Here is a 23,448-nt window from a genome sequence, read left to right as displayed (position 1 = left end):
GCAGGTGGGACTGAGGAGAAAACAAATCAACGAATTTGTCACGAGCTCAGCAAAGCCAGTGTTTCCTCTTGTTGCTCCTAAGTTCAGGCCTTAGGGCAATGCCTGAATACCTGCCTGGAATCACCCAGTCTCATTTTTAGGTTCAAAAAACGCTGCTCAATCTCCATGCAGGGAGAGATGTCAGGGGTTTCACTGCTAAAATATGTGGGCCTGTTGCAGAAGGAGACCTCTGGAGTCCTCAGCTCTGGAGACATCCTTTCTCCCACGCTTTCCTTCAGGCATTCAGTTTTACTGACTCTCTTGTGACACGGCAAAGGGTGAATCTTATGACCAGTGTGTTTTTTCTCCAGCACTAATGACTGTGTCTAAAATAGGGCATAACAGGGGAGCACCCTCACAGCCCTCCCCTCGGAGTTCTAAAGGCTGCACTGCTTTGCAAGGGAGCAGTGGGGTTAACATTAACTGTTGGTTAGTGAACCTAGTCTCTTTATAAGCCCCACAGTGTGTAATGAAAATGTATTCATGCCAGTTCATTTGCATTAGTTAATACGGAATTTATGGAGTCTGGGGCAGAGGCTGGCCAGATTCCTTCCCGAGGATAGTGCAAAATGAAAGTTAAGAAAAGCGAGGTGGGTAGGGCTGCCAGATCAAGTATAGGATGCCCAGGTGAATCTGAACTTCAGATAAACAACAAATAATTTTTTAGTGTAAGTGTAGCCCATGCTCTATCAGGGATATACTTACACTAAAAATCTTTGTTTTTATCCCAAATTCCCATATACTTGAGTTTTGTGTATTTTTATTTGCTACATCTGGAAGCCCTACAGGCGGGGGGAGGGTAGATGTGCTGTTGGTCTGAGAGAACATTTTTTCAGTCTCCTCTCACACATTCTAGAAGCTCTCTTTTACTTGGAAAAATGTGTGCTTCTTGTAAACTGTCTTTTTATATTCATTAAAAGAGAACCCTAACATTCTAAGAGCTGAGTTCTAATATCTGTTCTTGAAAATAATAACACTGCATTTCCTTAAGAATATGTAATTACATCCAGAGTCTGTGTTTGGCAGCCTCAAATATCAAGACACTGCCAAGCTTTTATTGCATAAATGTGTAAGATAGTTCACATGCACGTATCAAGAAACTGGGTAATTATTTTATGCTTTAGATTTGTATAGTTTGCATTTTCATAGTAGAAACCATATTTTGTTTATGCTACTCACTTCTCTTAAACTATTAATAATTACACCACCAAGTGCAATATTTATAGCAGAGCAAATGTCTATGGAACCACAAGCATTTTTTGCATTTTAAGTTCAATAAAGCATGCGGAACAACAATAACAACAACAGAACAAAACGTCACAATGCCTGTTAAGAGATGCTATGTGGCGTATGCACATCACACAGGGCATCGCTGAACTTTTTGTGGATATCTATGCAAAACTGAATTTTCTAATCATTGTTCTTCTGAGTTCTTGGTTTTCACGTAGTCCACCCTGAGGGAGCAGTGGGGGGCAAACTGGGAAGGTGGCTTGGCTTTCCAGTATAGACAGGCAACCCAGGAGCAGAAAGTGCCGCTGGGACGTGGCTCCAAGCCCTCAAAGACCACCGTGGTCACAGCATTTCTTGTTGGACCAGCCAACCCACACAGTGTGTCACCCCTGTTGGCATCACCTGGTTACTGAGGCATATGATAATGTTGCATGTGATCTTGCACAAATTAAATTATGGTCAGGTCAAAAATTTTGTCTTCCCATTTTTAGCAAGGACACCATGACACTTTCTAAGGTATTTGTATAGTTCTGAGAATTCTTGACAATGTCACCATTTTCTTAGAAAACCGAAATGCTGCGAATACGGGATAATTACTGGCTTTTAATATGTTTGCCCCTAGTAGTGAAAATAGAGTAAAGAACAATGATCGTATTTACATACGAAACTGGAAACTGGGAAACAGGATTCTCCCTCCACAGAGCTCAAAATCTGAGGAGGGGAAGGATACAGGTAAGCAGTTGGATTCATCATGATAGCCTCAGTCATTCTGTGGTAACAGCTTTAAAAATCTCAGTCTTAAAACAATGAATTTGTTTCTCACTCATACTACATATTCATCACGGGGTGGCTGGGGATCTGCTCTGTTATTATCACTCTGGAACCCAGGTTGATTGGGCAGTCACCATCTGGATAGTGTACTGCCATCCAACCATGGGATGTTCACTTTATAGCAAAGGAATTCTGGGTTTAAGATGATCAGGTGACAGCTAGGTAAGGGGCATAACCATCCTGACCCCAAGGCCTTTGAGCTCATACACCAGCATTTCTTCCTTTCCATAGATACAAGTCAATACAAGTCACCCTCTGCATTAGGCTGACCCTCTCCAGGGGACTGGGAGTAAACAAAGCTCCAGGTTCAACTCCAGCCGAATAGTCCTTCAGTTTGTGACATGTGAGCCATGATTCTTTCATTCAGTTTATAAGATATGGGTACTATTTTATGCACAGGGTATACAGTGGAGATCAAAATATGTCCAGTCCTTCTCCTTATGGAGCTAAGGGTTTTGATGGTGGGGGAGGTACATGGGATTGAGTTTCCCAAGTTTGGGAAGAGAGGCTAAAAAACCTCCAGAGTTGCCTGGGCTCTAGCTGCTGAAGGTCAGGCCTAGGGTTATGGGAAGATGCAGACGCAGCCTGCAGATGGGGGAGGAGGCAATGACTGGATATGCTGTGTCCCCTCTCCACCATGTACCAAGAACCCTGAAATGCCACCACAAACTCCATACAGGGTTGGGGAGCTGGAGGGCTAGGTGGTATCATAGTGGGAGAAAAGGGAGGGTGAGCACAGAGTAAAGGAGAAAGAGGAAGAAAACAAAATCAAAACAAACACCACATCCATCTGAAATGAGCTTGTAAACCCAAATCCAAAGACACAAATCTAATGCTAAGAAACACAGCCAACAAAGCCAATGATCAGGCCAGGATTTCACTTTACACTGAAACTAATATTACAGAATGGCCTAACAAAGATTTTAAAATAAGCTGAATCAGAGAAATTACTAGAAATTATAAAACTAACAAGGTAAAAATAATACCAGATTTATTTTTTTTAAGAGTTAACTAAAAATCTCAGATATGAATAATATAATCATTAAAATTTTAAATGCCCTGGACCAGAAAATTTCTGGATTGAATTAAGTTGAAGCACACAGCAGTGAAATGGAAGTGAATATGAGGAACATACCCAGAGTCTAGGTGGAGAAGAGAAAGTATTAAGAGACATGGAGGACTGACTGAGAGATAATGACAGCTATCTAATGGGAATTCTGAAAGAAGAAAAAGGAGGGAATGACAGTCAACCAATATTTAGAGAGATCATTGCTGATAAGTTTTCACAACTGATGACTTCTACATTTGAGTACCAAGCATGGAAATAAGAATAAAACCATACCTAAATACATGGTAGCAAAATGACAGAGCATTAAGCATAAAGATACAAAAGTTATCAGAGATAAAAGATGCATTACCTACAAAAGAATGATGGCAGCTTCTCTAGACAGCAATAGATTCTAGAAGACAATAAGGGTAATATGTTCAGAGTGCAAAGGGAAAATAATTGTCAATCTAGAATTCCATACCCTGACAAATAAAAGACATTTCAGACACACAAAGAGAGTTTACTAACCAGAGTGTCACTGAAAGAACCACTAAAGGATTATATTTTAGTAAACATAATTAACTGTTGATTGTAAAACAAACAATTTTTTGTAACATTTAAAAGGGTATAATTTCAACTCTGGAACAAAAACAACAAGATGGGGAGCAGGGCTCAACAGGGAGCTAAAAAGTGTACTGTGGCCAAGAAAACAATGAATACTTAATATTGTAAAGACTGTTTTCTGTAAAAACAAAATGAAAAAACAAAGACAGGACATTAAATAAGTAAAGCAATCAAACTTAAAAAACTAGGAAATAAACAAGCGAGAAACCTATACTAGAAATAAAATAATAAATATAAGAGAAAAAAATTAAAGAAATAATATTCAGGGAATAAAAATCAAAAGTCAGTTTTTTGAAGCTTACACAAAAATGATCAAGGAAAAAACACAGAAAATAAGAATAAAAGAAGGTTAGAAACAAACACAATGGAGATATAAAAATACATAAAAGAAAATGATTAAAAACTTCATGCCAATAAATACAGAAACTTAGAAGAAATAGATACTTTTTCACAAAAAATAAAATTTTGGTAACTGATTCAGATGAAAGCATAATAAAGCCTTAGCCATTAAAGAATGTAAATTGTTAATAAAAAAATCTCCCACTTCCAAAGACATCAGGCCCACTGATTTTATCAGAATTCAAAAATTAGATAAAAGCTGTTTGAGAAACAAGACAAAACAAAAACCAGATTTGGAGAATGAGACAAAAAGGAAGGTTACATGATTTATTTTTTGAGATACTAGAGCCACACACAAGGGAAGTACAAGTAAAGAAAATTATAACAATCTCACTTTTCATGTAGGAAAAATATCATGATCGAGTAGGATTTAATCTCAAATTGAAAGCATAATTCAAGATTAGAAAACCTACTAAAGTTAACAGATTAAAAGATAAAAAGATTATTTTTCTTCTTCAAAAATCTTTTTAGGATCATCTTGATAAACAAGGGAAAGATTTCATAGAGTAGAACATTTGTTCATGGTTAAATATATATATATATTTGCAAACTAGGTATTGAGGCAACTTTCTTTAGCTGACAAAGACCATATATTCTACAAACAAAGTCAGGAATAAGATAAGGATGCCAGTAATAAATTTTATTCAGCATGTTGAAGTGAACTGATGCAATAGAGAAAAAATAAGGAGAAAGAGAGACAGAGAGAGACTGGAAAGAGAGAAAAAATTGTTTTCGTTTGCAGAAAGTTTGCTTGTCTATAGGAAGAATAAAAAAAAAAACAGAGAAACTCTTAGAAGTAAAGTGTTCAGCAAGAATGCTAGATACAAAAACTACAAAGAAAATCAATAACATTCTTAACACTAATAACTCATTAGAAAATATAATAGGAAAAAAAAAGGAACCCTAGTCATAATAGTAGCAGAAATTATATGGCACCTAGGGATAAATTTGTTTAAAGATATGCAGAAAAAAAAATCAAAGAAAAAAACTGTGAAAGTGTTACTGAACAATATAAAGAAAGACCTAGATAAATGGAGAGAAATACCATGTTCATTGAAATTAGAATACTCAATAACATAAAATGTCAATTTTCTCCATATTGATCTATAGACTTGACGCAATTTTCATTTTCAAAATCCCCCAAAATGTGTATGTTTATTGATAGGCTAATTCTAGAATTCATGTGAAAGGGACAAGAAGAGTCAAGACAACTATGAAAGAGAAGAGGGGAGTGAAACTTGTCTTATTTTGTATTTAGATATTGAAGACAATGTGGTGGTACTGCCACAGGAGCTGACACACAGATGAATGGAACAGAACAAAAGCTCAGAAATAACCTATACACATGAGGAAACTCTACACACAACTAAGGTAGCATCATAAAGCAATGGGGAAAATGGTGGGACTGAGACAACTGCTTATCATGTGAGAGAGAAGAGAAACTAAACCCTACCCATAATCTTTAAACTAAAGATTAAAGACCTAAGTGTGACAAGCAAAAGTTTGTAACTTTTAGAAGAAACCATAGGAAAATACATTTCTATCACCAAGTAGCTAAAGGCTCTTCAGGTAAGAGACAAACATACAAACACTAAAATAAAAGGGATATATGTGATTATATAAAGACAAAAACCTTACACACAAAAAAAGACACTATAAACAAAATAGAAAGAACAGGAAGAAGGTATTTGCAGTGCATATAACTAAAAATGGGAAATAAGAAGCAACATTATACAAATTTAATTTGTTGATTACAGGGCAATAAAACTAGCTAGTAATAATAGAAATAAAAATAACAAAGTATAAGGACAGAACAAAAATTAAAGCATAAGAACACGGCAGTTAAAAGATGATTAAAATAAGAACACACCATATCAAAAGTTATTAAATGTTATCAAAGTATACAGAAAAGTGAAATTACAATCTTCATGTTTTCATTCTCTTCAAGGAGAGGAAAAGTGAAAGTATTCAACCCAAAGATTTATAAGAACAACAATAAAATCCCTAAGAAATCAAGAGAAAGAAGAATAAAGACAAAACCAAAACTAAGTGACTTAGAATTTATAGAGTTAATTCAAGACCTTCTTAAAATAAATACAATAAAATAGAGGAACCATTAGAGAGTAAAGAAGAAATAAACCTCTGTAGGTAATACAATCAGAAACAAAAAGAGAAGATCCAACATCAGATAAGGAGATATTTTAAACAAAATTATTTGCAAAATTTTTAAATGAATTTGGAAACCTAGATGACATGGATAGTCTTCTGGAAATATATACATTACCAAAATCAGAAGTATAAAACCTAATTGCAGCTGAAGAAACTAGAAAAAGAAAAGAGGCAAAGAACTCTCTAGAAAAACAGTTGTCTTCGCCTAGAAAACTTTATAGGGAAAAACTTTTCCCTATAGCATAGATAATTACTATGCTTCAATAATTACTTTAAAACATTGAAAAATATGGAAAAAGTATCTACTGAGAGAGCCCTGATGTTAAAAGACAATGCAAAAGAAAATGAGAAACCTATCTAAATTATGATCATTGAGAAGAAAATCCAAACACAGATAACAGAGTATCAAGAGAATAACCCCAGGAGGGTTTAACCTAGAATGAAAAGGGTTTTTGTTTTAAAAATTGAAAAACCCAATCGTATAATATATCATGTCCTTTGGCTACAAAACAAAGTCCAGATGAAATTCTCAAAGTGTGGCAGAAAAGACATTAAAACATGACAGCTTTTCCTTACTTTAAAATGATTAAAAATTTAAGAACTCCTTCTTAACATAACAAATGGTATTTATCTTAAACAGTCAATACCATCCTTAAGAATGAAATACTAATATTTCATTACACAGTGTTATTAAAATCAGTAACAAAACAGGGATAGAATCTATTGTCATTTTAATTTAATTTTGATATGGAAGTTCTGACCAATTAAATAATACATAGAAAAAAATAAGATGAATATATATTAGAAGGGAGAAAACAGATTTATAATTATTTAGAGGTAATATAATTATATTCCTGAAAACTCAAAAGAATAATTCAATCAAAATTTATTAGAATTGGCATGAAGCTTCAGGAAAAGTGCTAACTATACAAAAGAGACACAGAAGCTGGTAGCTTTTCTGTTTATCAATTTTCTATGTATACAGTTTTTTTCACAGAAATACTATTCAGCTAGAAAATATAACGGAAAAGATCAAATTGCAACAGCAAAATCAACAACGATGACCTTGAAAATCTCTAGTAAGTGCCGTGGAATATTCTTACAAGAATGCGAATGATTCATATAATAAAAACTAAAAAATGTTACTGAGAATTGTGGATGAAAATTTGACTATTAAGTTCTATGGCAACGACGTGATTTTTTTAGATTAATTTGTACACTTAATGTACTTCCAATAAAAATCTCTATCAGATTCTTTTCAGAGTTTGACATTATCATTACAATGTTTACTGAAAGAATAATTACGTATGAACAGCAAAGAAAGTGTTGAACATGAAAAAGAATAATGAGAAAGTAGCCCTGCTGGGTATTAAACCATTTTAAAAAGCAAGTGAGCAAGTATCAATAAAACAGCATGGAGCAAATAAACAAAACAGAAATAGACTCATGAACACAGAGAATAGACTGGTGGCTGCCATGGCAGGGGCTGAGGGGGGTGAAATAGGTGAAGGGGAAAAAATAGTGAGAATGTTTGATATCTTGATATCAGTGATGATTACTTGAGAATACACATGTTAAAATTCATTAAGCTGTACACTAAGATTTGTGCATTTTATTGTATGTTCCTCAATTAAAAAATAAAAAGTAAAAAGATTAAATAAAAAATAAAACTGTGGAACTGACAAAAGAATCAGTGTACAAATGTACAAATCAATTTTTCAGTATGTTTTCTAAAAGAACAGATATTTTGAGACCACATTATACATAAGAACTTAACTATGATAAAGAAATCATTATAAGTCAGTGGGGAAAATTATTATTTCATAAACTATGTTGGGTTTATTGATAAGAAAAAAATGTTGAGATTTACTCCAAATCATAATAAAAATAGATGGAAAAATAGATGTGATTAGATATATAATACAGAACTATTAAAATAAAACTAGTAAAAAACTAGAAGCACATGAGGAAATGTTCAATACTTGTAATCACCAAGGAAATGCAAATTAAACACAATAAGCTACCCAACAGATGGCTAAAATTAAAGACCGACAGCATCAAATGTTGGTAAGGGTATGGAGCTGCTGGAACTCTCATTCATTGTTGGTGAGAGTGGAGAATGGTTCAACCACTTTGGAAAAACACCTGGTAGTTTCTTATAAAACTAAACATACATCTATTCTATGACCCAGCAATTCCACCCCTAGGGTTTCCCCAAGATAAATTAAAGCAAATGTCCCCAAGAGGACATGTACAAGAATGTTCAGATGGCCCTAAACTGGAAACACTCCAGTTATCTATCAACAGAGGACTGGATTAAAGAACTGTAATATAGACACATAATGAAATATTACTCTAAACAACAAAAAGAAATTCCTGAAGCACACAACACAGATGAATTTTTAAAACATTGTGTTGAGTGAAAGAAACTTTATACAAAAGTTATTCTTTATACAAAAGAATATATAAAATATATTCTTACGATTCCATTTCTATAAAGTTCTAACACAGGAAAAACTAATCGATGATGAAAAACTAAAAATTGTGGTTGCCCCTGGGTTAGAGCGAGAGTGAAGTTCTGTTGGTAAGGAAACTAGGGAACTTTCTGAGATAATGTTAATTTCTCTATATATATTTACATATTTTAATAGCTTTATTTAGATGTAATTCACATAACATACAATTCGCCCATTTAAAGTATATAATCCAGTGTCTTGGCACATTTGTGCCTCTGTCATTTGCAAAACTCACTGGATGATCCACTTAAGGTTTGTGCATTTCACTGAAAATATGTAACTTTTCTTAAAAAAAATTTTTATTAGAAGAAAATATGAAATGACTTTCAAAGTTCTACATGGAGAAGGTCATTTTTCAGAAAAGATATTGATAGATTTGATTACTTCAAATCTAAAAATATATATTTATTCTCCTTGAGAAGATATATACTTTTTGTATGAAAAAGTATGTATTATCCTTTACCAACATCCAAACATTGTACAAAATTAAAAAACACGTATGTACACTCATATAGACACATAAATGCAGCCATAAGAAGGTTACCCCAAAAGATCACTCTGAAAATCTTTCAAAACAAGATAGATTCATTCAGAAGGCAGAGAAATGGATTATGTATATGAGGAACTCCCTTATGGAATTTCATTAGACTATTAAATAAGGCTTTCTCTTCTTACAGCCCTCACCTTGAGTTACTTTAGAACAGTTACAAAATTACCCTACTCAGAAAGTACCATTTGCAACAACATGGATGGAGCTAAAGGGTATTATGCTCAGTGAGATAAGCCAGGCAGAGAAAGACAAGTACCAAATGATTTCCCTCATTTGTGGAGTATAGCAACAATGAAGCAAAACTGAAGGAACAAAACAGCAGCAGACTCACGGACTCCAGGAAGGTACTAGCAGTTACCAAAGGGGTGGGGAAGGGCAGATGGGGAGGGAGGGAGAAGGGGATTGAGGGGTATTATGTTTAGTACACAGGGTGTTGGGGGGATCATGGGGAAGACAGTGTAGCACAGAGAAGGCAAATAGTGACTCTGTGGCATCTTACTACACTGATGGACAGTGACTGCAATGGGGTGTGGGGGGGACTCGATAATATGAGTGAATGTAGTAACCACATTGTTTTTCCATGTGAAAACTTCATAAGAGTGTATATCTATAATACCTTAATAAAAAAAAATATCCTACTCAGTCTTTGAATGAGAACTGATACAATTTTTGTTTTTTCTCTTTTGGATGTTTCCAGAAGAAAGGTCCCAGAACCTCCTCTTGACATGTGGACAGAGAGGAGGGTCCTATTAACTTTCCTACCTACAGGAAAAAATGCTGCGATATAAACAGTATAGTAAGAACAGGAGGGACCCCATCTTAAGGCTAAGATTCCATTTTAAAAAGCAGAGAGTTGAGACGTAAGATTCCTAATGAGACAGGGACCATAGACGTAGTCCGGGTAGGGTGAGGGCTTCCGGAGGGGGCAGGGCAGGATATCTGCAGTCAGAGCAATGTAACTACATGCAAGGAACCCCCCCCTGCTAAAACTCTATGTTAAACATTGAGCTCTAGAATCATTCTTCAGTGAGATCAGTTAATATTCCCCAGATAAAGAAGAGTAGCACATGTTTTATTATGCTAATCATTTGCAACCATGTGTAAGATTCACTTTAGCATGCTAAAAGGCCCAGGCCTATGTGCTGTCTTTCCTCCTTCAGATCTGACCGGTGATTCTGCAAACAGAGCAACTAACTTAGCAGGCAGACCCAGCTGTAGACGGCATGGTAAAGGGCAGGAAGAATTCCATCTTGAAGATAAGATTGCTTTTTAACACCCAGGAAGTTCAAGAGGCAAGATTCTTTAGCAAGTAAACAATACCTCAGCCCACCTTGGGAGCTGGGCAGGCAGCCTTTTGATGTGCTCCCAGACCAAGGCACTGGTGTCCCAGAGAGAAATCAAGGCAGGAGATTCCTTATGTTAAGTTAATTTTTAATATTCAGAGAACACTTAACAAGTCCCCACCCCTAAGTTTTTTCATGTTCTCGAAAAATCCTCAACTGCCTATAAAACCCCCCAGACAACGCACCAACGAGGGACTCTCTTGTCCCCTCCTGGCATGAGCTGGGAGCTCTGTCCTTTCACTGTATCTCTAAATAAAAGCCTGTACCTCGCTCTCCTACCTTGACTGTTTGTGAAGCTCATTCTTCGGCTCCGCAAACAAGAACCCCCGCATCACTAACACACTATCTGGTAATCAGACTAAATAACCCAGCAGCGTACCTTAAGAAGGGCAGGCAGTCTTAACTGCTCTGTCCGCACTACTTGAGGGTAACCACTACCTTGGAGAAGAACAGGATAAATAAATCCCTCTGTCGAGTTTATTCAGCAGAATTAGCTGGAGGAGTGATGATAAAGAAGGAAACACGGCGTCTCTCACCAGAGACCACAAATCAAGCCTACGCCCAACAACCCCCCTCTGCCCTTTGCCCCATTCTTGAAAGCCTTAAAAGACAGAAACCCCACACTTTCAGTGCACCTCCTGAGGAGGCCCGCACTTTCTTTAAGTGCATACTTTCAAATAAAGCTTTCTCATTGCTCAAATTGTTGCATTTTGTCTCTTTGCTATTTCACTTAATTTCCAAGTCTTCACTCTGTCTCTGCCTTACTCCTAATAAGTAGGAAGGGGCAGGCAGCTGCCATTTTCTGCTGCTCTCACTCTAATGAATTCCCTTTTTACCTACACTCTCCGGATCTCCTTGAGAGTTCTTTCTCGTTCAGAGTCAAGAACCCTCCTCTGTCCAGGTTGAGGTTTCTCCTCATGCTTCACCTAGTGGGCAGGAAGAGACCTCCCCAGACGCAGCTGGGCAACACTACGCCTTTCATCACCCTGGGAGCAGTTCTGGGTTGCAGTTCCTACACCAGAATCTTTATTCCTGAGTATTTTTCTAATACTTCTCCAGCATTGTAAGATCTTAGAGATTACTAGGCCAAACCCTGTATTTCATAAATAAAGAAACTGAGGGTCAGAGAGGCTAAGCCCAGTGCCCAGGGCCACACAGTGAAATGGCAGCAGAGTCAGATCTCTGAGTCAGATCCCTTGTCATATTTGCTACATCTTATTCTAGAACTTTTCTTCCCCCCATTCAGCCCCATTCACAGGAACTGTAATCACACATAGGACGTTTGGAATCGGCACACAGCACTTCTTAAATTGTTAAACAGGATTCTGTAGACATTTCTTCTGAAAACTTCAAAGCATTTTTGCATTTTGTTCTCTCCCTTTTTAAAAAATCTTAAAATATGATATTGACATTCTATCCTTCTCCTTCAGGCAAATGTTTCCTCTCTTAGTTACCTGCCTGTGACTAGAGTTATTTGTGTGGGCAATCTGTCTTCCTCACTAAAATCAAGGAGCTGAGAATCCAATTCTAACGACAGAATGTGACATCTGGGAAGTGCTCAAGATTTGGCGGGACCTTCTCTAGTTCCAGGGCAGAGCATGTGCTTCTGTTTCCTCTGTGTCTCTTTCCTTTCCCCCTGTTGCCCTCCCTCCTGCCTACTTTCCAGCTCCTTCCTTGAGCCTGCTGGGCTGAACTCTGCTGAATGCTCCTGCCATGAACCCTCAGTGTCTTCCTTTTCTTTCCCCACTTCCACCTGGGTCCAATTTAATTGTTGTGCAGAAGTCTTACAGGGCCCTGGACCACCTCTGGAAACAACAGGGAACCTTGCTGCTTACTGTGGGAAACATGATACAGAAACATTATGAATGCCCAAGAATAAAGGGAGCTGGTAGGGCATTTTCCCTTCAAAGTGTAGCACTTTGAACATGTAAGCAACGCACTGGGTGATTCTATGATAAAGTACCACGCTTCCCAACTCCCTTGCGCCCCACTGGGAATGTACATCAGTGATATCACCAGGAACCCCAAGCAGACCTCAGTCCCCAAATCCTGCCCCAGAGAACACTGCAGACCACAAAAGAGCAAGTGACAGTGCAAAGAGGGAGACCCTTGGAAGTATTGTCCATCCAGGTTCATTAAATGTTTTCGACTTCATCACATTATGTAACATCTGACTCAGAAGTGGCACTTTTATTGGAAGAAGCATCTTCAGGCCACAGGCGCTCTGCAGCGGGGCCAGGGAAGGGTGGCTGTGTCCTGTACCCACTGCCACCAGAAGGCTTTCTGCTTCATCAAGATCCATTTCATCGGGATCCTCCAGGTAGACTGTCTCTTCTGGAAAAGATGACACGTTGCAGGGACTTCTAAGTTGTCATCAAGGACCCTCACAAACACAGAGTTTAAATCTACATTGAAGGTGATTCTGTCCCCAGACCCCTGAGTGGAGCTGCCGTCTCCTCGGAAAAGGGGTCCTGCAGCAGATGGCCTCTCCCGCTGTACGCCTCACTTGTGCGTTCTGACTGCCAGGGGCTGGGCCCTGCGCCACGAGGGGCTCAGTGTTAGTGTTGGGCTGGGGCAGGCCAGGTTCTTCAGCATCTGTATGGATGCAGTCCTCTGAGGGGGCTACAGCAGTGGAGGCCAGACACAGAGGCCTGCCTGTTAGGCCGCGCATGGTATAACCGCCAGCACTTGCCCAGGGGGCTGCTTTGTTATCCCTGTCACTTTCATCGTAATTATAACCCCATGCTCTCTTCTTTCTGTTAATGTGAATGACCTCTGCTACAGCCACGGCCACCAGTGGCAGCAGCTCGGGAAATACCCAGCCCGACTTGTCACAGAAATTCTGATTGCTGTCTAGGTTGAAGCAGGGTACATTTTAAAGGAGATCTATTTACTGCTCTCAGATCTGTAGGCTCTAAATAAACACACACTGTAGTTCGTGTTTGGAATTAACTTGCCGATGATGTAAGTGAAATCTCCAGTGATGTTTTCATATATTTTGGGCTTATGCTTCTTAACAATTCTCCCTGACTGTTCTTCGATGATAAGTGGTAAGTAAAACCGTAATTCCTCCCCATCTGGTATCTTGGGAATGATGGATGGAAATGTCACTGTTACATTAATGTGGTCAATAAAACCAACCACCTCAAATTCTGGCGGTTCCAAAGACAAAGACATGTGTGTTGCCAGGAAGAAACCGCTCATTGAGCTGACCAGCGTGTGTTCCCCTTGAACCATTCTACGCTGGGGATGTGTGTCTCTCGCGTGTTTCCCCACACATCTGTTAGGTCACAAAATGATCTTGTGATATCTCTACAGTCCTCAACAATCTTCCTACCTTCTGGTTTACTCGTGATGGTGTGCCACAAGGTATAATGAGTTGGCACAATAGAATGGTTTTTTTAATTCCCATGATAAGATTGTCCGAAACTTTCATAATGTCATCTTTAAAACTCAGGGTTCACCTGGAAAATTAGGCAAAGCATGTAAAATACCAAGCACGAGGCTGATGCACACCACGGGGTACAAATTCCGTGGTCTAATCGCTGAGGCGTTCTAGCTCAAAAGCATCTTTGTTATTAGATAAGTCTTTACTTTCACATGGCAGCAGGGGCGTCTCGCAGCTCTGCTGGGAGGCCGGCCACGGGCCCAGCCCCTGGAGCTGACCCTACGCTCACGGCCCGGGCGCCGTGTTAGGACGCGCACTGCGAGCCACTGGAGCGGCGGCGGCCCACAGAATCCCGAGAAGATATGTTTAAAGTAATAAGAATGGCTACGCACAAAGATTTAGCTACAAGAGTGTTTACTGCAGCACGATGTGTAACACTGACAAATCAGATACCACCCACATATTTAATGTAGAGTGTTAAATACAGAACAAAGATATTTAGTTAACTTAGGACTCTTTTATAGCCCTTAAAAGCATGTTATAGAAGAGTAATGATGTAGGAAGATATGTACATCTGGAGTGAAAAAAAAAAAAGCCAAAAAAAGCCAAAAACTTCCTTGATCCTTTTGGACAAACTGATTTCCCTATATCCCTGCTGGGCACACACTCAGCTTTTGTCAGCTTTCTCCCTTCTCTTTGTCCCCATACCCTTTGGAAGATGTTTCTGTCTCACTTCTGTTAAGGGGGCAATAGGCTGGCATTAGAATTGGGACAGAAAATAAAACAATTCAAAAAAAAACCAAAAACAGGTAGGGTGCAAAACTGGATTGTCTAATTTTTTAATTAGGAAAGAGGATATGTGTCTTTAAAATGAAACAGTCAATAAATGCACATGATGCCAAGACTCTATCAGTCCTAGATGGCTAAATCATTTTTCTTACATCCTTTTAGATATGTTTCTTAGGAAGACATCTACCTTAAGCAACAAACAAACAAAATACAAGGAAACAAAGGAGGAGGAAAACAGGAAGACGGGGAAGGAAGACGGACAGAAATAAAGGGAGAATATGGGGAAAAATTACAATGAGTTTATACTGAGGGGTCTGAAAAGCCACCATTTATTTTTTAATATTCATTAAACATTTGGATCTCAAATGTTCAGCAACCTGTACTGAGCTTAATAACACTGTTAAATGAACATTAAATTATTTCAAAATATTTATGAAATAAATAGGGATCAAAAGTGAAGAGCTTTTTTATTTGGGATGCCTTAGGGAACACAGACCATGTCGTTCAAACCCAAGTTGGGGTTCCTGGCCTGACAAGCATCAATGTACCTGCAGGAACAATGAAGCGGAGAACGTGAAGTCAGGACTGTCTGGACGTGCACCTCTGATATAAAGACAACAGGGGAGATTCAGAACCTCAGAAATGCCCCAGCCTCAGTATGCCTCAGTATACCCTTAACTAGTTCATATTTACTGCTTGTAGTAAGCCATTCTATACTTTTCATGGTGGAGAGAGGAGGGGTCAGTCAGTCAATCCAGGTAGTCCACAGAAAACACACCTGAGCTGCTCAGTTGAGGGCAGGTTAGGGTTCTCAGTGTGTGTGTCTTCGTCTGGGGGGGTGTCCCTCCTTTTTCTACCATGCAAATGTAGAACATTCAAAGGCCGTGTACTCAAGGGATGAGATGTAATAAAACTGATTTTTTGCTTCATTAAGGACATTCTTAAGTGAAGAGGAATATTCTTGTGCAAAATTAATCTTGGTAGCTTAAAAATAAACAAATTACTTATGAACAGCTTATTTGTGAGCTTATAATTCATTTATGATTTTGTCTTTCTATTTGTAGTTTTAAAAATGTTAAGCTTCCACCAGATGAGTGGCTCCTTGCTAGAAGCTATAGGAAAGCTTACACGATAAGGAATGTCTGGGGTGGAAAGCAACACTGGGAAAAGAAGAGAAAGAAGGAGTTAATGTAGGAAAGGGAGGGAGGGGAAGAGAGAGAGGAGAGAAAGGCAGGGGAGCCAAAGCAGGAACGGAAAGGACAGGGGCACAGAGCATCTGTGGCAGACATTGTGAAAGACTCTAGCTATACTTACAGAACCTCACCAAAATTTAGAAATAAGTCCTTGCATGTAATAAGATCAAGGGGCTCTTTCCCCAATGGAAAAAAAAAGGCAGGGTTAATTTTTCATAATTTCTCCTTTTCCTTTGTACCTTCACATGCGTATCTGAAAGTGAAACTTTTGTTTTTCAAGGGCCCACCTAGTCCAAATAGTTATCTTTCACCTGCCATCACAATGCCCAGACACTGAGATGACCATTTTTATTACAACCACAGTGATGATTTCAGTTCAAGAATCAGCCGGTAAAATGAAGCCTGACAGTCCCCTAATTTACCTCCAACATATAAGCAAATTAAAGTTATTGCCTTGCCTTTAAGGGGGGTCTAATCTAATGAAGTTTCTGAGTTGAGTGTTCTACCTTCAGCTAATTTTAGCAATTAATCCCCAAGGATGTAAGCAGTTATTTTTCCTTGTGAGTACTAGAGCCTTCAGTAGACAGATTTCCAAGCATGGCCCCGCTTGCTAAGTCCCCAGCCGTGGCGGGTGGCGGGGGTGGGGGGTGGGGGGGAGGACTAGCGGCAGGAAGACCAACTAAACAGAAGAGCAGAATGCAGGTCTTCAAAGCTCTTATTCATTAATTCTGCAAATATTTACCAAGCACTTAGTAAATGCAGGCTCCCATTTAGACACTGGGGGTGCAGTAGTGGGTGGACACTCCAGGCTCCTCCTCGGACGCTGATGGAGCGACTGTTACTAACATTACCATTATGAAAATGATGCTGGGGTTCTTATTCCCGAGGTTCTTGTTCCCGGAGTCAAAGAATGAACTTTGCAAACACTCAAGGTAGGAGAGCGAGGTACAGGCTTTTATTTAGAGAGAAAGGGGGAGGACAGAGCTCCTGGCTCAGGCCAGGAGGGGACAAGAGAGTCCGGGGGTGGGGCATTGTCTAGGGGATTTGTAGGTGATTGAGAGGGGCTAGGGAGGTACACCTGCTAAGTGGTCCCAAAATGTTTATCTTTGAAGAGACATTAGGTTTCTTATTAGTCTTCCTGGTTATTTATAAGAAATTTACTGCTCTGATTTCCTCCCAGGATAGCAGCTTCCTGGTCTGGGAGCATATCACTCCAGACTGCCTGCTTTGCTCCCCAGGTGGGCTGAGTTATTGTCTGTTTGTTAAAGAGTATGTTAAGAAAGTTACTTTTTAACAAATTGGGTTTTAAAATGCAATCTTATTTTCAAGATGGCATCCTTCCTGTTTTTACTATGTTGTTTTGGCTTGCTACATTGCCCAGGTTGCAAATCATTTGTTTAGGGCTGGAGGAAGAAAAGCAGCACCTGGGTAAAGTCAGAAAAATAAACTGGGCCCCCCAGCAGGCCAAAGCAAATCCCACAATGGATTATCTTGCTTTGTTTTTTCCGGAGGCCCTCACCCTGCTCTAAGCCCAAGGTTCCTGTCTCAGGGACAGACGTAGCCCTGGAACAGGACTGAGCCCAGCACTTCTCTTCTATACCAGCCAACTGGACTCAAAGGCTCTCAACATTTTCTCTTACTAATTCCTTAAAGGAACTTTAAGCAGGCACCCCCCTCCTTCCCTGCCTCCAAGTGCTTTTGCTCCCCGTCTTTAAAACGTGGAATGATTTATGTTCCCACGCCTGCCTTAGAAGCAGCAGCATGTTTCTTCACACAACTTTAGACTATTTTAATTATTAACACAGGGAAACCGGCTTTAAGAAATCATTTGCTTAAGTCTTTAAATTCATCTTTCCCTCTAGTTGAGTATATGAAAACTAAAAAAGTTTTTCTACATTAAATAATTGGACATCCAGGTATTCAGATAACGATGCTCAGTCTAGGTCCTTCCTCAGAGAACTCTTGAGTTCACCTGCGTTTCCTGTCTGACTCCTTTCCAAAGGAGAGGCGCCCAGAGACCAAGGTTGTTTTTCCAGAGAGCACTTTCTTCTTCCTACACCCATTTCATTGGCAGCAGCTGGTTCCTTCACTGTGCCGAAATGCCCGCTGCTTTGTAAACATTCTCTCTAATACTGCGTATTACTCATAGTTTGAAAATCACGTTGACTCCTGAAACATAATTATGTTGATGCCAGATGAGTCAGCAGGAGGACGGCGTGCTCCTCCTACGGCAGCCGCACCTCCCTCCCGGCTCACAACGCTTCAGTGCCTGGGGCTTCAAAATTAACGGAATTCGAAACCAGAGAAGCCCCCTTTGGGTGGGAGGGAAAGTAGGCTTATGGCTCTAAGAGAGGCTTCAAAGGAATGCTCCATTTCACTTTCACTACAGTGCGAAAGGGAGAGTGGAAGTAAAATCCCTACCCCTAGGTTGATCAATTTACTGGAAGACTAAGCAGGAATTTGGAGTTTCTCTAGAGGGACTGTGATTTTCCCAAAAGGATGCATTGAGACAGGCCGCTCTGGTCATTACGTAGCCGTGACCTGTTAGTTCCAGGTTTCCCTCAGGTGTTTTTCACCCCGTGGGAGGTGGTGTCCAGCAGGGCAGCCTGGGAGGTGGGAGGTGGGAGGTGGGAGGTGGGAGGTGGAACTCTTCCCCTCCCGGCATCCCTAGGAAACAGGAGGCTTCCCATCTGCATGGGGGTTCAAGACCCTGACCGGGCCCCCCACGCCCTCTTTGTTTTGGCACTGTGCCCGCTCAGGGGGCACAACCCTCAGACAAGAGTTTACAGCCACTTTCTTGGGCTGTTTTCAGCACCACTTACAACCTCTCAATTGTTTCCCCTCCCTCAGCGGCTGGGAAATGAAGAGGAAGCGAGCAGGACAGGGTTGGAGGTTTTCATGGCCTGGCTGACCACAATCCTCACCAACTTGTGCTCCTAGCCCTGGTCACAGTCCAACTTGCCAGTAACCCCAACTGTGCCCCTCTCAGCCTGTCTTCCCCTTGCACACCCAGGGTGTCATTTACATATCATTACGTAGTGCCTCTGAAAAAGCTTTCAGGTTCATTATCTCACTCATATCCTCTAATACCTCATATTTTATACGTGTGAAACTGAGGTTCAGAGAAGAGGTCACCTTGTGCAAAGTCACACAGTGAATGGCAGACCCCGGACTTTTCTACTCCACTGACAACAGGAGAGCAGACCCACACTTGCAGAACTGGAGTGTGCTAGTTAGGGTTGCAAGGACCCCCAGAGTGCATATTCTTACAGACAAGGCAAGTAAGTAGTGACTTGCCCAAGGTCACACGGCTCAAAAAGTGGCAGAATCAGCTGCTAAATAAGGTCTCCTGACTCTTGATCCAGGGCTTTTTCTCTCTTACCTCTTTACTTCCTCATTTGGGACTTAATCCACTTTAGACACAGGAAGAGTCACGTCCCCCAGTTGACCTGTGGATTACCCCGCTGATGCAAAGCATTCTGTTGCCAAAGTACAAGGCCCCGCAAGAGGCAGAGATATCAGGGGAATACATGGGGAGGAAGGGGTTAACCAAATCCATGGCTTTTCTTTATGATATGACAAATCAATACCCAGACTCACTGCAGCCCTGCTCCGTGAGTGCCAGCTTCAAACTGTAGCTTCATCTAGGCTAATTTCAAAGGCTGAGACAATGTCATTGCCTCAGTGGGGTGCCAATCTGACCACACCCTTGCTGTGGAACCTGTGAGAGGTAAGATGCCTACTCCAGCCTAGAGACTCTGCAGTACCCTAACTCCAGCCAGGCCTTTTCAATCCCCCTCCCTCAAGCCACGTCTTTGGGAGCCATATAGATCCCATAGCTGGTGCACAGAACTTCTCATTCCCGGCCTCTCTACACCCTGGGTATTTTTCCCCAGGGGCAGGCTTCCTGACCAAACACCTTTCCACCATGACATTCCCCTGCTTGGCCCCAAATACAAAATAAGGTGAAAACTCACATTTTGGAGTGAGGAGCTGAAAATCCTTAGGAAATGTGGAACATTCTATTTAGAGGAGGAGCCTCCTCTTTTCATGTCTTCCCGGCTGGTTCCAACCAATTTATCCTGGAGGTATGGTTGGTCAACAAAAGCTGATACCGCCCGACCCCCCCAAAGCAACCAGCAGCTGTTACTATATTGAGTGGCAATATGATGTCATATTATAGGTGACTAACCCACCGAGGCTTCCCTGCGAGCCATCGTCTAAATATGACAGCCTTCCATCATCCTGACCTTTCCACAGGAGAAAGCTGAGTGAGGGGCTCGACACCGACTCCTAGGGCTCAAGTCCATGTCTGGCCTCTGTGCCCAACATCTCTAACTGAGCATGTGAGGACACGCGCGCCCCCTCCCACACACAGATTCCCTTCCTAGTAGAAGGTCACTTTGACCAAGATAGCTTTCCTCCATTGGCTTGATTTTGAAATTAGTAGCCAAGAGAATGTTTAATAATCACAATCATTTTGGAGGAGTTGGTAGCGGTTGTGGGAGGATGATGGGAAGGACGGGGGTGCAGAGAGGGGAAGTAATATATTTACCATGCTGCATATCCCAGGTACTGAGGTAAACACTTCACATATAGTATTTCATCTAATTCTCAAAACACTCTAAGGAAGGCATTACAAACCTGTGGAATTAAAGGCTAAATTAACTGACCCAAAGTTGCAGAGCTGGTCATGGTGGAGGCTCAGATTCGCAAGTCTCTGACTCCACATGGACTGAATTCTTTGTACAGAAAGGTATAATCAGCTCACCTGTATTCTTTTTAAGATGTTATTTTGTAGAGCAGTTATAGGTTCACAGCAAAATTGAGTGGAAGGTATAGAGATTTTCCATTGAACCCCTGCCCCCCAGACATGCACAGCCTCCCCCATTAAAATTGTCCCCCACTAGGGTAGGACATGTTATAATTGATGAACCTACACTGACACATCATTATCACCTAAAGTCCGTGGTTTATAGTAGGGTTGTAACACACTCCTGGCGCTGTACAATTCTATGAGTTTGGACAAATATATAGTGACACATACCTATCATTATAACATCACACTGAGTATTTTCACTGCCCTAAAAATCCTCTGTGCTGTGACTATCATTATAACATCACACTGAGTATTTTCACTGCCCTAAAAATCCTCTGTGCTGTGACTATTCAGCTCCCCACCCCCAACCTGATAACCACTGACCTTTTCCTGTCTCCATACTTTTGCCTTTTCCAGACTGTCTCACAGCTGGAATCTTATAGTGTGCAGCCTTTTCAGATGGGATTCTTTCACCTAGTAATATGCATTTAAGGTTCTTAGCACTGAGTAATATTCCATGGTCTGCGTGAACCAGTTTATTCAGTCACTACCAAATCACCTGGCTTCTATCAACTTCATTCTAGTGTGGCTCATATTGAATAGAGAGAGATGGCCACATGGCCTGGTCTTCCTCTTCCGGACCATGTACCTGCCCCTTCACTCCTGCCAGCCACACAGCACCTCTGAGGGACTCCCCTTTGGTATCCCTTGTCTGTGCATCATTCCAGCAGCTTGGGGACCAGCTATTTCTCTAAGAACCAGCTCTAGGGCTGGTCTGAGAAGAGCTCACACACACACATCAACCATAAGAGTCCCCTTTCCCCCAAGGCCAACTATACACTCACGTTTTCGCTCCAGCCCCCAATACGTCTTTCCTGGTAAGTCTTACCGGTTACCACATGGGTTTCTCTTTTTTTTTACTCTATTCATCCATCCAACAAGTATTTATTGAGCATCTACTATATGTCTGTCCTAGATAGTAAGTTCTTAGAGGACACTGAATGTACGTAAGTTTGCATGGAGAGTTATGCCCATCACATTAATGAATACTTTTTGATAAGTAGGTGTTCATGGAGATAAGGACACAGATAAGCATACTGAGTGTTGGAAAATAACCCCATGAGACCAACTAAATCATTATCATCAAATTATAATACAATGATTATTGTGTATAGCATTAAATTATAAAGATCAAATTAATAATATTTATTATTTTAAATCTTTGTAAGCACTGTTTTTTTAAGGACCTAAGTGTTTTACATAAATGGTAAATGTATTTGTTACCTGAAAAGGCTGAACGGGCCGATATATAAAGTTTCAAATAAGTTCCTGCAGAGCAGATCTATAACAAGTTATTAAGATGGGAGTTAGGAATAACCAGGGTGCATTCCTAACCCATGAGAATGATGTCATGAAGGGTAAATGCCATAATCCAGCACAAGCCATCTCAGTGGCTCCGTCAGAGGCAGGCGCTCAAGCTCTGGGACAGAGCTCAGGGCTGAGCCTAGGCTTAGCTATTCTAAGCAGTTACTATGGAACTGGGTTCACCAAGGGACCCCTGAGCTTCCACTATGCTGGGATCTGCCCAGTGGCTTCTCCCCCACCCTTCAGCCTCTGTCAGGAGAGCAGCAACTGTGTCATCCCACATCTCTCCCCCCACAAAAGCAGCACTTTGCTTTGTGTCATCCAGTGAGTCACCTGCACAGTTGGGAACAGACCCAACTCCTTTGCTGGGGCTATTTGCTGGCGATCACAATCCTTCCACATTAGTGGCCACTTACATTTACAGCTCTTAGTGACATTTAATGGAGCTCCGGGATAGGAAAGTGATGGGAAGTGAATGCTGGGAGATGAAAATTCAAAACTTGAAATGATACACAAGATCTTGATTACTGAAGGTTTAAAAACGGCAATCCAACTCATCACATCATTCCATTGGGAAATGATTCCCAGGTCTGAGGAGGAATAATCCCCTCACCCATCTAGGGACTGGATGGGAGAGAGAAGAAAACAAATAGCCAAGGGTCCTCCAAAATTGTGTTCTCTAATTCTTCTCTATGATTTCATCTCTGTATTTATTTCATGTCACCATTTGTCTTCCTTTCTGTCATGTGACACATTACAGTTTATCACGTATGTTTAATGCCCATTGTCTCACCTGAGACTTTATAACAGAGGTGTGATCCATGGGAAGAGCAGTGGGCCAGAAGTTAGGTGACTAGGACTCTCCTGAACAGACCGTGCGTACCTGGACAGGTCACCTTATCCCTGGGCTTTAGCTCCCTTAGTTACAGAACAGAGGCTGGCCTGAAGGTACCAAACTGCTCGACACTTCCATGTCTGTGCCTCTAGCCCCAGTATAGCAAGAACTCACTGCCCCCCCATCCCCCCAGCCCCCACTCACTGAGGCCGCCTGTGGTTTTCTTGACCTCCTCCTGAGACTGCAGAGGGAGCACACCTAGGTGTTTGGTCACAGGCTCCAAAACACCTGGTAGAAGAGGAAGAGCACT

General features: G+C 40.7%; 1 protein-coding gene and 1 pseudogene across 1 annotated transcript in view; both read right to left on the bottom strand.

Annotated features, from left to right (window-relative positions):
- The window catches only part of ATF3 (activating transcription factor 3), a 57,735-nt gene extending 37,503 nt beyond the window's left edge, over positions 1 to 20,232 (bottom strand). Inside the window, exon 1 of the mRNA XM_073216971.1 lies at positions 20,097 to 20,232. The gene's annotated coding sequence lies outside the window, so the exon portion shown is untranslated. The remainder of the gene's footprint in view (positions 1 to 20,096) is intronic.
- Positions 12,909 to 14,319, bottom strand: LOC108386894 (interferon alpha/beta receptor 2 pseudogene; annotated as a pseudogene).
- Positions 20,233 to 23,448: the final 3,216 nt, after the last annotated feature.

Source organism: Manis javanica, chromosome 11 (genome assembly GCF_040802235.1).
Source record: "Manis javanica isolate MJ-LG chromosome 11, MJ_LKY, whole genome shotgun sequence".
In the NCBI taxonomy this organism is placed as follows: Eukaryota; Metazoa; Chordata; class Mammalia; order Pholidota; family Manidae; genus Manis; species Manis javanica.
The sequence above is the reverse complement of the archived record's forward strand: the minus strand, read 5'-3'. Positions and strand labels throughout refer to the sequence as shown.